Raw genomic sequence first — 13,121 nt, forward strand, 5'->3', positions numbered from 1 at the left:
AGAATTATATAGAATGTTCTTCCAGGCAAAAAAAATCAAATCAAGATTATTGGTTTTGAAAATAAACTCTATTCTTTCTTATATCAAAGTCTTGAGAGAGAACTTCTTAGATATTCTACCTGTATTAGTCCATTTTTATTCTGCTATAAAGGACTGCCCATGATGGGATAATTTATAAAGGAAAGAGGTTTAATTGACTCACAGTTCATCATGGTGGGGGAGGCCTTAGGAAACTTAACAGTCATGCTGGAAGGTCAAGAGGAAGCAAGACACTTTCTTCACAAGTCAGGAAGGAGACTTGCCAAGTGAAGGATGAAGAGCCTTATATAAAATCATCAGATCTTGTGAGAACTCATTATCACGAGCATGGGGAAACCTCCACCATGATTCAGTGACCTCCACCGGGTCTTTCCCTTGACACGTGGGGATTATGGGGATTACAGTTCAATATGAGATTTGGGTGGGGACACAAAGTCTAACCATATCATTTTTCTTTTTCTTTATTTGAGTACTTGGATTTTCTTTTGTTCCCTAATGTACATTTTAAAGTATAATTAAGCAAATGAGAATACAGTACAATGGTTTTAAACATTTTTAAAGTTTTTTTTTCCAAGTCATGATTTCCCAGTCTTGCCTATGTTTGTCTCGAACTCCTGGTCTCAAGTGATTCTCCCACCTCACCCTGCTAAGTAGCTGGGACTATGGACATGTGCCACTGCACTCAGCTGTCTATACAGTGTTTTACATTTTTCTTAAAGTAAAACTTCTTTAATGTTTTTCTTGCAAGAATTTAATAGAATGATAGAATAAATGCCAGTATTATATAGTGTTGTACCAGCAGGTTCCAATCAGGGAGGCTCCAATAGAGTCACCTTTTCTGTGTCTTTATGTTCAATTTATGCTGTAAATTTGTTTCAGAGACTTCTCTATCAACTGTAAAGATAAAGATGACTATGAAAGGATCTCAGACATTCTTCATCTATCCACATGTCTGTTTGTTCCTCCATCCAGGACATAAGAATAATTAAGACTCCACCTCTCAGCCAGGCAAAGTGGCTCATGCCTACAATCCCAGCACTTTATGAGGCCAAGGTAGGTGGATCACAAGGTCAGGCGATTGAGACCATTCTGGTGATCATGGTGAAACACCATTACTACTAGAAATACAAAAAGTTAGCCAGACGTGGTGGCACATGCCTGTAATTCCAGCTACGCAAGAGGCTGAGGCAGGAGAATCACTTGAACCCAGAAGGTGCAGGTTGCAGTGAGCTGAGTTCACACCACTGCACTCCAGCCTGGGCAACAGAATGAGACTGTCTGAAAACAAAACAAAAGAGAAAAACTCCAGCTCTTTCCTTAAGTTCAGTGAAGAAGATATATTTACAATTAGTGGTAATTTAGCATGATAATTGCTACAATAGCAGGACATTCATAATGCCCTGTGAGGACAGAGTTGGCATTACTGTGTTCTCATGTTTAAAGGACAAGTAAAAATCCCCTAGTTTGAGAAAAGAGGGGAAAAATACTCCAGCGAGAGGAAATTGATAAAATTACTGTTGACTTTACTGGTATATATATTAACTGACTTTCAGTGTCTCTGAAAACTTGATTTGGGACTATTTTCTCTAAACAGAAATAATTGTATTCCTTTCTGATAAATGTCCTGTGGTCAAATAATATGATTTCCTAATCATTCTGCACACTAAACTTTTTCCCCAGGATGCCTTAATGCTAAATTTCCTCTATACTGTAGAGGTTATTGTATACTACTATACTATACTACTATACTACTTTCTGTAAGAGGAGAAGGTTTCTGTTTCACAATCACAACACATTCCTCATTTAATTCACATTCCAATCCATGTTGTCCAGCTTTATCAGAAACTTGATACACTGACCCATTTCTTTTTTGTAAAAGAAATATAATACTTCTTAAATTATTTCTACTGTTGGAATAGAAAGAATATCATGCTTCTGGACTCACTAACATTTTTCTTCTTGATATAAGAAGTTATGACATTTATTTAGTTGTTTCTAGGCAGCACAGGACTATTGAACTTTCCAAGAACTCAGTCTGAGATTTGCAAAGCTGCCAAAATACTTTGAAACAAATGAAAATATATAAATATGCATATTATTAGCTGTTTTACAGCATTTGTGTTTTAGAGATAACGAGTGTCTAGTGGTCTACAAGAGCCCAGGGGGATTAAAGATGGAAATTTCAAACTGTAGATTCCTTTTTGTGTAATTATATCTGGCAGGAGTTACGTGTTTTCCTTGCATGTGAAACTATCAAGTCATAATTCTTCAAAGGGGAATGTTTAATGCATTATTAAAAATAATATATTAATAAATAACAGCAGGCCAAGCATAGACCAATGATGAAAGTTTGTCAGTAAGTAAGGCTTCTGATTAATTATGTGCTCTGGAGCATAATTGGAAGAAAGGATTATATTAGAGTTTACAATGAGTTTACAGAAAGAAAAGGGAAGGGTAATTTAGATTTAGTTCCCAGTAAATCTGAATTCAAAACCCCTGGTTGTAAGACTAGTCTTTTAACTGTTGGAGTTAAAAAATGTATATACACAGCTGGGTGTAGTGGTTCATGCCTGGAAGCCAATGTGGGTGGATTGCTTGAGCCCAGGAGTTTGAGACCAGGTTAGGCAAAATGGCAAAACCCTGACACTACAAAAAATACAAAAATTACCTAGGTGTGGTGGCAGGCACTTGTAGTTCTAGCCATTCAGGAGGCTGATGTTGGAGGATCACCTGAGCCTGGGAGGTCAAAGCTGCAGTGAACTGTGATTTTGCCACTGCACTGCAGCCTGGGTGAAAGACTAAGACCCTGTCTCAGTAAATAAAAAACGTGTGTGTGTGTGTGTGTGTGTGTGTGTCTGTGTGTGTACATTGAAGAAAACTGTGAGAAAAAGCAAAAATTTAGAGTCTATAATGCATAAAGTAGTGCTAAGCACATAGTTTAGTCATTGGTACATATTTCCCGAGATGGTCTAAATGTCTATTTTATAAAAACTTATTTTAGTTAAATCAGTGGTTAGCAAATCACAGCCTGCAAGCCAAATCTGGCCTATCTTCCTTCCTTCCTTCCTTCCTTCCTTCCTTCCTTCCTTCCTTCCTTCCTTCCTTCCTTCATTCCTTCCTTCCTTCTTCCTTTCTTTTCTTTCTTTCTTCCTTCTTTCTTTCTTCTTTCTTCCTCTCTCTCTCTCTCTCTCTCTCTCTCTCTCTCTCTCTCTCTCTCTCTCTCTCTCTCTGTCTCGTTGTTGTTTTTTGTCTTTTGAGACAGAGTCTTGCTCTGTTACTCAGGTTGGAGTGCAGTAGTGCAGTCTCAGCTCACTGCAACCTCTGTCTTCCCCGCTACAAGAAATTCTCCTGCTTGTAGGGAGATTCCTGAATAACTGGGATTATGGTGCATGCCACCATGCTTAGCTGTTTTCTATTTTTAGTAGGGATGGGGTTTTGCCATGTTGCCCAGGCTGGTCTTGAACTTCTGAGCTCAGGTAATCTGCCTGCCTCAGCCTCCCAAAGTGCTGGGATTACAGACCTGAGCCACCACACCCTGGCCTTCTTATATATTTTGGTAAATAAAGTTTTATTAGAACACACTATGCTCAATCACTTATATGTTTTGTGTGTCTGCTTTTGCCCTGCTGCAGTAGAATTTAGTAGTTGAAACAGAGACTGTGATTTATACAACCTGAAACATTTACCCTGGCCTTCGTTACAGAGTAGTTTGCTAACTTCTGAGTTTCTTGGTTTTAACCTATTCACAAATAATGTAGTTTTTCTTTGTTTGCCTGTTTTGAGACAGTGTTACTTTGTCACCCAGGCTGGAATGCAGTGGCATGATCTTGGGTCACTGCAACCTCTGCCTTTTGGGTTGAAGTGATTCTCTTCCCTCAACCTCCTGAGTAGTGGGGACTACAGACATGCACTATTACACATGGCTAATTGTTGTATTTTTAGCAGAGACTGGGTTTTACTAGGTTAGCCAGGCTGGTCTTGAACAAATGGCCTCAAGTGATCTGCCCGTCTCAGCCTCTCAAAGTGCTGGGATCACGAACCAATATATTTCCTTCCTTCCTTCCTTCCTTCCTTCCTTCCTTCCTTCCTTCCTTCCTTCCTTCCTTCCTTCCTTCCTCCCTCCCTCCCTCCCTCCCTCCTTTCTTTCTTCCTTCCTTCCTTCCTTCCTTCCTTTCTTTCTTTCTTTCTTTCTTCCTTTCTTTCTGTCTGTTTCTTTCTTTTTTTTAATTTTTTATTGCATTTTAGATTTTGGGGTACATGTGTAGAACATACAAGACAGTTGCATAGGTACACACATGGCAGTGTGTTTTGCTTCCTTCCTCCCCTTCACCCACATTTGGAATTTATCCCCAGGCTATCCCTCCCCAGCTCACCACCGCTGGCCCTCCCCTTTCCCCCAATAGACGACAGTGTTTAGTACTCCACTCCCTGTGTCCATCTGTTCTCATTTTACATCACCACCTATGAGTGAGAATATGTGGTATTTCATTTTTTGTTCTTGTGTCAGTTTGCTGAGAATGATGTTCTCCAGATTCATCGATGTCCCTACAAATGACACAAACTCATCATTTCTGATTGCTGCATAATATTCCATGGTGTATATGTGCCATATTTTCCCAATTCAGTCTATCATCAATGGGCATTTGGGTTGATTCCAGGTCTTTGCTATTGTAAACGGTGCTGCAATGAACATTCATGTGCATGTGTCCCTAGAGTAGAACGATTGTTAGTCCTTTGGATATATACCCAGTAATGGGATTGCTGGGTCAAATGGAATTTCTATTTCTAAGGCCTTGAAAAATTGCCACACTGTCTTACACAATGGTTGAACTAATTTACACTCCCACCAACAATGTAAAAGTGTTCCTTTTTCTCCACATCCTCTCCAGCATGTGTGGTCTCCAGATTTTTTAACGATCACCATTGTAACTGGTGTGAGATGGTATCTCAATGTGGTTTTGATTTGCATCTCTCTGATGACCAGTGACGATGAGCATTTTTTCATATGATTGTTGGCCTCATGTATGTCTTCTTTCATAAAGTGTCTGTTCATATACTTTGCCCATTTTTGAATGGGCTTCTTTGTTTTCTTCCTGTAAATCTGTTTGAGTTCTTTGTAAATTCTGGATATCAGCCCTTTGGAAGATGGGTAAACTGCAACATTTTTTCCCATTCTGTTGGTTGCCGATCCACTCTAGTGACTGTTTCTTTTGCCGTGCAGAAGCTGTGGAGTTTCATTAGGTCCCATTTATCTACATTGGCTTTTGTTGCCAATGCTTTTGGTGTTTTGTTCATGAAGTCCTTGCCTACTCCTATGTCCTGGATAGTTTTGCCTAGATTTCCTCCTAGGGTTTTTATGGTGCCAGGTCTTACGTTTAAGTCTTTAATCCATCTGGAGTTAATTTTAGTGTAAGGTGTCAGGAAGGGGTCCAGTTTCTGCTTTCTGCACATGGCTAGCCAGTTTTCCCAACACCATTTGTTAAACAGGGAATCCTTTCTCCATTGCTTGTTTTTGTCAGGTCTACCAAATACTGTGTGGTTTTAGATATGTTGTGTTGCCTCCGATGCCTCTGTTTTGTTCCATTGGTCTATATCTCTGTTTTGGTACAAGTACCATGCTGTTTTAATTACTGTAGCCTTGTAGTATAGTTTGAAATTTGGTAGTTTGATGCCCCCCACTGTGTTCTTTTTGCTTAGAATTGACTTGGCTATGCGGGCTCTCTTTTGATTCCGTATGAAGTTCATGGTGGTTTTTTGTAGTTCTGTGAAGAAAGTCAATGGTAGCTTGATGGGGTTAGCATTGATTCTGTAAATTACTTTGGGAAGCATAGCCATTTTCACGATATTAATTCTTCCTAACCATGAACATGAAAGGTTTCTCCATTTGTTTGTGTCCTCTATTATTTCATTGAGCAGTGGTTTGTAGTTTTCCTTGAAGAGGTCTTTTACGTTCCTGGTGAGTTGTCTTCCTAGGTATTTTATTCTTTTTGTAGCAATTGTGAATGGCAGTTTGTTCTTGATTTGGCTCTCTTTAAGTCTGTTATTGTTGTAGAGGAATGCTTGTAATTTTTGCACATTGATTTTATATCCTGAGACTTTGCTGAAGTTGCTTATCAGTTTCAGGAGTGTTTGGGCTGAGGCGATGGGGTCTCCTAGGTATACTATCATGTCGTCTGCAAATAGAGACAATTTGGCTTCCACCTTTCCTATTTGAATACACTTTATTTCTTTTTCTTGCCTGATTGCTCTGGCTAGAACTTCCAGTACTATATTGAATAGAAGTGGTGAGAGAGGGTATCCTTGTCTAGTGCCAGATTTCAAAGGGAATGCTTCCAGTTTTTGCCCATTCAGTATGATATTGGCTGTTGGTTTGTCACAAATAGCTTTTATTACTTTGAGATACATTCCATCGATACCGAGTTTATTGAGGGTTTTTAGCATAAAGTGCTGTTGAATTTTGTCAAATGCCTTCTCTGCGTCAATTGAGATAATCATGTGGTTTTTGTTTTTGGTTCTGTTTATGTGGTGAATTACGTTTATAGACTTGAGTATGTAGAACAGCCTTGCAACCCCGGGATGAATCCTGTTTGATCATGATGGATAAGTATTTGATTTGCTGTTGCAATCGGCTCGCCAATATTTTATTGAAGATTTTTGCGTCTATATTCATCATGGATATTGAACTGAAGTTTTTTTCTTCTTGTGTCTCTGCCGGGTTTTGATATCAGGATGATATTGGCCTCATAAAATGATTTGAGAAGGATTTCCTCTATTTGGATTGTTTGGAATAGTTTTAGAAGGAATGGTACCAGCTCCTCTTTGTGTGTCTGGTAGAATTCGGCTGTGAACTCATCTGGACCTGGGCTTTTTTTGTGTGCTAGGCTCTTAATTGCTGCCTCGACTTCTGACCTTGTTATTGGTCTATTCATGGTTTCAGCTTCCTCCTGGTTTAGGGCTGGGAGGACACAGGAGTCCAGGAATTTATCCATTTCTTCCAGGTTTACTAGTTTATGTGCATAGAGATTTTTTTAATATTCTGTGATGATACTTTGAATTTCTGTGGAATCTGTGGTGATTTCCCCTTTATCATTTATTATTGCATCTATTTGGTTGTTCTCTCTTTTCTTTTTAATTAATCTGGCTAGTGGTCTGTCTATTTTGTTGATCTTTTCAAAAAACCAGCTCTTGGATTTATTGATTTTTTGAAGGGTTTTTCGTGTCTCTATCTCCTTCAGCTCAGCTCTGGTCATAGTTATTTTTTGTCTTCTGCCGGGTTTTGAGTTTTTTGATCCTGCTCCTCTAGCTCTTTCAATTTTGACGATAGGGTGTCAATTTTGGATCTCTCCATTCTCCTCATATAGGCACTTATTGCTACATATTTTCCTCTAGAGACTGCTTTAAATGTGTCCCAGAGATTCTGGCATGTTGTGTCTTCGTTCTCATTGGTTTTGAAGAACTTCTTTATCTCTGCCTTCATTTCATTGTTTACCCAGTAAACATTCAAGGGCCAGTTGTTCAGTTTCCATGAAGCTGTGCGGTTCTGGGTTGGTTTCTGTATTCTGAGTTCTAACTTGATTGCACTATGGTCTGAGAGGCTGTTTGTTATGATTTCAGTTGTTTTGCATTTGCTGAGCGGTGCTTTACTTCCAATTATGTGGTCAATTTTAGAGTAGGTGTGATGTGGTGCTGAGAATAATGTATATTCTGTGGATTTGGGGTGGAGAGTTCTTTAAATATCTATCCGGTTTGCTTGCTCCAGGTCTGAGTTCAAGCCCTGGATATCCTTGTTGATTTTCTGTCAGGTCGATCTGTCTAATATTGACAGTGGAGTGTTAAAGTCTCCCACTATTATTGTGTGGGAGTCTAAGTCTCTTTGTAAGTCATTAAGAACTTCCCTTTTGTATTTGGGTGCTCCTGTATTGGGTCCATATATGTTTAGGATCATTAGCTCTTCTTGTTGCATCAATTCTTTTACCATTATGTAATGGCCTTCTTTGTCTCTTTTGATCTTTGTTGCTTTAAAATCTATTTTATCAGAGATGAGAATTGCAACTCCTGCTTTATTTTGCTCTCCATTTGCTTGGTAAATCTTCCTCCATCCCTTTATTTTGAGCCTTTGTGTATTTTTGCCTGTGAGATGGGTTTTCTGGATACAGAACACTGATGGGTTTTGGATTTTTTTTTTTTGAGACGGAGTTTCACTCTTGTTACCCAGGCTGGAGTGCAATGGCGCAATCTCGGCTCACTGCAACCTCCGCCCCCTGGGTTCAGGCAATTCTCCTGCCTCAGCCTCCTGAGTAGCTGGGATTACAGGCACGCGCCACCATGCCCAGCTAATTTTTTGTAATTTTTAGTAGAGACGGGGTTTCACCATGTTGACCAGGATGGTCTCGATCTCTTGACCTTGTGATCCACCCGCCTCGGCCTCCCAAAGTGCTGGGATTACAGGCTTGGGGTTTTGGATTTTTATCCAATTTTCCAGTCTGTGTCTTTTGATTGGTGCATTTAGTCCATTTACATTTAGGGTTAATATTGTTTTGTGTGAATTTGGTACTGCCATTTTTTTTTTAAATTTTTTATTGGATTATAGGTTTTGGGGTACATGAGCAGAGCATGCAACACAGTTGCGTACACACATGGCAGTGTGCTTTGCTTTTCTTCTCCCCTTCACCCACATTTGGCATTTCTCCCCAGGCTATCCCTCCTCACCTCCCCCTCCCACTGGCCCTCCCCTTTTCCCCCCAATAGACCCCAGTGTTTAGTACTCCCCTTTCTGTGTCCATGTGTTCTCATTTTTCATCACCCACCTATGAGTGAGAATATGCGGTGTTTCATTTTCTGCTCTTGTGTCAGTTTGCTGAGGATGATGTTTTCCAGATTCATCCATGTCCCTGCAAACGACACAAACTCATCATTTCTGATTGCTGCATAATATTCCATGATGTATATGTGCCACATTTTTCCAATCTAGTCTATTATCAATGGGCATTTGGGTTGATTCCAGGTCTTTGCTATTGTAAACAGTGCTGCAATGAACATTCGTGTACATGTGTCCTTATAGTAGAACGATTTATATTCTTTTGGATATATATCCAGTAATGGGATTGCTGGGTCAAATGGAATTTCTATTTCTAAGGCCTTGAGGAATCGCCACACTGTCTTCCACAATGGTTGAACTAATTTACACTCCCACCAACAGTGTAAAAGTGTTCCTTTTTCTCCACATCCTCTCCAGCATCTGTTGTCTCCAGATTTTTTAATGATCGCCATTCTAACTGGCGTGAGATGGTATCTCAATGTGGTTTTGATTTGCATCTCTCTGATGACCAGTGACGATGAGCATTTTTTCATATGATTGTTGGCCTCATATATGTCTTCTTTCGTAAAGTATCTGTTCATATCCTTTGCCCACTTTTGAATGGGCTTTTTTGTTTTTTTCCTGTAAATCTGCTTGAGTTGTTTGTAAATTCTGGATATCAGCCCTTTGTCAGATGGGTAGACTGCGAAAATTTTTTCCCATTCTGTTGGTTGCCGATCCACTCTAGTGACTGTTTCTTTTGCCGTGCAGAAGCTGTGGAGTTTGATTAGGTCCCATTTGTCTATTTTGGCTTTTGTTGCCAATGCTCTTGGTGTTTTGTTCATGAAGTCCTTGCCTACTCCTATGTCCTGGATAGTTTTGCCTAGATTTCCTTCTAGGGTTTTTATGGTGCCAGGTCTTATGTTTAAGTCTTTAATCCATCTGGAGTTAATTTTAGTGTAAGGTGTCAGGAAGGGGTCCAGTTTCTGCTTTCTGCACATGGCTAGCCAGTTTTTTCAACACCATTTGTTAAACATGGAATCCTTGCCCCATTGATTGTTTTTGTCAGGTTTATCAAAGATTGTATAGTTGTATGTATGTTGTGTTGCCTCCGGTGCCTCTGTTTTGTTCCATTGGTCTATATCTCTGTTTTGGTACCAGTACCATGCTGTTTTGATTACTGTAGCCTTGTAGTATAGTTTGAAATCCGATAGTGTGATGCCCCCCGCTGTGTTCTTTTTGCTTAGAATTGACTTGGCTATGCGGGCTCTCTTTTGGTTCCATATGAAGTTCATGGTGGTTTTTTCCAGTTCTGTGAAGAAAGTCAATGGTAGCTTGATGGGGATAGCGTTGATTCTGTAAATTACTTTGGGCAGTATAGCCATTTTCACGATATTAATTCTTCCTAACCATGAACATGGAATGTTTCTCCATCTGTTTGTGTCCTCTCTGATTTCGTTGAGCAGTGGTTTGTAGTTCTCCTTGAAGAGGTCCCTTACGTTCCTTGTGAGTTGTATTCCAAGGTATTTTATTCTTTTTGTAGCAATTGCGAATGGCAGTTCGCTCTTGATTTGGCTTTCTTTAAGTCTGTTATTGGTGTAGACGAATGCTTGTGATTTTTGCACATTGATTTTATATCCTGAGACTTTGCTGAAGTTGTTTATCAGTTTCAGGAGTTTTTGGGCTGAGGCGATGGGGTCTTCTAGGTATACTATCATGTCGTCTGCAAATAGAGACAATTTGGCTTCCACCTTTCCTATTTGAATACCCTTTATTACTTTTTCTTGCCTGATTGCTCTGGCTAGAACTTCCAGTACTATATTGAATAGGAGTGGTGAGAGAGGGCATCCTTGTCTAGTACCAGATTTCAAAGGGAATGGTTCCAGTTTTTGCCCATTCAGTATGATATTGGCTGTTGGTTTGTCATAAATAGCTTTTATTACTTTGAGATACGTTCCATCAATACCGAGTTTATTGAGGGTTTTTAGCATAAAGGGCTGCTGAATTTTGTCAAATGCCTTCTCTGCGTCAATTGAGATAATCATGGGGTTTTTGTTTTTGGTTCTGTTTATGTGGTGAATTACGTTGATAGACTTGCGTATGTTGAACCAGCCTTGCATTCCTGGGATGAATCCTACTTGATCATGATGAATAAGTTTTTTGATTTGCTGTTGCAATCGGCTTGCCAATATTTTATTGAAGATTTTTGCATCTATGTTCATCATGGATATTGGCCTGAAGTTTTCTTTTCTCGTTGGGTCTCTGCCGGGTTTTGGTATCAGGATGATGTTGGTCTCATAAAATGATTTGGGAAGGATTCCCTCTTTTTGGATTGTTTGAAATAGTTTTAGAAGGAATGGTACCAGCTCCTCCTTGTGTGTCTGTTAGAATTCGGCTGTGAACCCGTCTGGACCTGGGCTTTTTTTGTGAGGTAGGCTCTTAATTGCTGCCTCAACTTCAGACCTTGTTATTGGTCTATTCATAGTTTCAGCTTCCTCCTCGTTTAGGCTTGGGAGGACACAGGAGTCCAGGAATTTATCCATTTCTTCCAGGTTTACTAGTTTATGTGCATAGAGTTGTTTGTAATATTCTCTGATGATGGTTTGAATTTCTGTGTAATCTGTGGTGATTTCCCCTTTATCATTTTTTATTGCATCTATTTGGTTGTTCTCTCTTTTATTTTTAATCAATCTGGCTAGTGGTCTGTCTATTTTGTTGATCTTTTCAAAAAACCAGCTCTTGGATTTATTGATTTTTTGAAGGGTTTTTCGTGTCTCAATCTCCTTCAGCTCAGCTCTGATCTTAGTAATTTCTTGTCTTCTTCTGGGTTTTGAGTTTTTTTGATCTTGCTCCCCTAGCTCTTTCAATTTTGACGATAGGGTGTCAATTTTGGATCTCTCCATTCTCCTCATATGGGCACTTATTGCTATATACTTTCCTCTAGAGACTGCTTTAAATGTGTCCCAGAGGTTCTGGCACGTTGTGTCTTCGTTCTCATTGGTTTCGAAGAACTTCTTTATTTCTGACTTCATTTTGTTGTTTACCCAGTCAACATTCAAGAGCCAGTTGTTCAGTTTCCATGAAGCTGTGCGGTTCTGGGTCTGTTTCTGAATTCTGAGTTCTAACTTGATTGCACTATGGTCTGAGAGGCTGTTTGTTATGATTTCAGTTGTTTTGCATTTGTTGAGCAGTGCTTCACTTCCAATTATGTGGTCAATTTTAGAGTAGGTGTGATGTGGTGCTGAGAAGAATGTGTATTCTGTGGATTTGGGGTGGAGAGTTCTGTAAATGTCCACCAGGTTTGCTTGCTCCAGGTCTGAGTTCAAGCCCTGGGTATCCTTGTTGATTTTCTGTCTGGTTGATCTGTCTAGTATTGACAGTGGAGTGTTAAAGTCTCCCACTATTATTGTGTGGGAGTCTAAGTCCTTCTGTAATTCATTAAGAACTTGCCTTATGTATCTGGGTGCTCCTGTGTTGGGTCCATATATGTTTAGGATCGTTAGCTCTTCTTGTTGTATCGATCCTTTTACCATTATGTAATGGCCTTCTTTGTCTCTTTTGATCTTTGTTGCTTTAAAGTCTATTTTATCAGAGATGAGAATTGCAACTCCTGCTTTTTTTTGCTTTCCATTAGCTTGGTAAATCTTCCTCCATCCCTTTATTTTGAGCCTTTGTGTATCCTTGCATGTGAGATGGGTTTCCTGTATACAGCACACTGATGGGTTTTGGATTTTTATCCAATTTACCAGTCTGTGTCTTTTGATTGGTGCATTTAGTCCATTTACATTTAGGGTTAATATTGTTATGTGTGAATTTGATACTGCCATTTTGATGCTAAGTGGCTGTTTTGCCTGTTAGTTGTTGTAGATTCTTCATTATGTTGAAGCTCTTTAGCATTCAGTGTGATTCTGGAATGGCTGGTACTGATTGATCCTTTCTATGTGTAGTGCCTCTTTTAGGAGCTCTTGTAAAGCAGGCCTGGTGGTGACAAAATCTCTGAGTACTTGCTTGTTCGCAAAGGATTTTATTCTTCCTTCACTTCTGAAGCTCAGTTTGGCTGGATATGAAATTCTGGGTTGAAAGTTCTTTTCTTTAAGAATGTTGAACATTGGCCCCCACTCTCTTCTGGCTTGTAGTGTTTCTGCCGAGAGATCTGCTGTGAGTCTGATGGGCTTCCCTTTGTGGGTGACCCGACCTTTCTCTCTGGCTGCCCTTAGTATTCTCTCCTTTATTTCAACCCTGTTGAATCTGACGATTATGTGCCTTGGGGTTGCTCTTCTTGCGG

This window comes from Callithrix jacchus, chromosome 2, assembly GCF_049354715.1.
Source record: "Callithrix jacchus isolate 240 chromosome 2, calJac240_pri, whole genome shotgun sequence".
Taxonomy (NCBI): Eukaryota; Metazoa; Chordata; class Mammalia; order Primates; family Cebidae; genus Callithrix; species Callithrix jacchus.